The sequence below is a fragment of the Platichthys flesus genome, chromosome 19, assembly GCF_949316205.1.
Source record: "Platichthys flesus chromosome 19, fPlaFle2.1, whole genome shotgun sequence".
Lineage (NCBI taxonomy): Eukaryota > Metazoa > Chordata > Actinopteri > Pleuronectiformes > Pleuronectidae > Platichthys > Platichthys flesus.
In genome coordinates this window covers 2,180,376-2,181,863 of record NC_084963.1, presented here as the reverse complement: position 1 = coordinate 2,181,863, position 1,488 = coordinate 2,180,376, and positions in this window count along the sequence as shown.

Sequence of the window (1,488 nt, the reverse complement as noted above, 5' to 3'; positions counted from 1 at the left end):
CGTGGCCTCGAGCCTGTGCAGGTGTCCGGAGGGTGGGCGGGGTCTCGCCTGACTCACGCATCCGGTGACCACGTGACACAAGATATGACGCATGAGTCATTTTTATGATGAAGAAATAAAAGAGACAGAAACTATGAAGAGAGCGGAGGAGGTGAAGAAGGTTTCTGTTCTACCTGATGGGAGGTTCCCTCGTCTCCCAGTAAGACCAGTATAAACACGTACTCATATATAGATAGAGAGAGGGAGAGAGATAGATAGAGAGATAGATAGAGAGATAGATAGATAGATAGATAGATAGATAGATAGATAGATAGATAGAGAGAAAGAGAGGAATAGAGATATAAAGAAAGAGAGAGAGAGGGGAATAGAGAGGAGAGGGGAATAGAGAGAGAGCGATAGATAGAAAGAGCGATAGAGAGAGAGAGAGCGATAGAGAGCGATAGATAGATAGAGGGATTAAGATAACAAATTATATTTGTCAAAACATTATTTGTAAAATACACATGTGTAAAAATGAAAAAAACTTTAAAGTTTGTAAAAAGTCTTCACGTAATCATCTTTTTTTTTGTCTAATTATATATCAGTTACCATATAAGATTTTAAGAAATGAATAATCTCAGTTATGATTATTTTCCTTTAGCAGGCACAGTTTATAAAGGAACAATATAAAACAAATGTAATAAATGTGATAAATGATGATGATAGTGATAATTAACGAAAGAAATAGACCACACGTGTGCATATCAGTGTATTTGTGATTTCTTACATTATTATTGGTGCTGCCATCATATCAACATGTGGTTGAATCCTTTGGAAACTAAATGTGTGTGTGACTGTGAATCTCTTTCTGTGATTATCTGAGCACCACCTCACTTCCTCCCTGAGTTTTCTGACCACACGGTTCCACCTCCAGTGTTTGTCAGTAATCATCGTGCACTGGTTCACCTGCTCCGCCAGCAGCCGGACTGGGACTGGGATTGTGGTGTGACTGGTTCAACCAGTTCCCGTTGAGACCCTCGGGCCTCTCTGACGTGAGGAAGCAGCAAAGCTCGTCAAAACAAAAGCTGTTGACTCTTTATAGTTTGTTGTTGTCAGAACGAAACTCAGGTTCAATCCACTCAAGCTCCATCGTGTCATCTGACGGATTACACTCACATATAATCACATTCTTCTGTAATATAGACAAATAGATGCTTCTGATATTTGTTTTCAGCAGTATCGTTAAATCTGAAGTTTGAGGTTTCAACTAAAATACCAAATATCACTTGACAGGTGAGAATTAATTAATGTTCTTAGTTAATTTAAGTCAGATGAACTTAAATCCTCTCAACCTGCAGTATCGGCTTCACAACCAAGACACAGAACAATAACACACAACTAAATAATATTGAGTCTAAACAATCAGATCCATATTTAAAATGACAAAAAGGTTTTGATAACATCAGGAAAGAAGTCGCAGTCACTCTTTAAACTTTGTTTCACAAACCT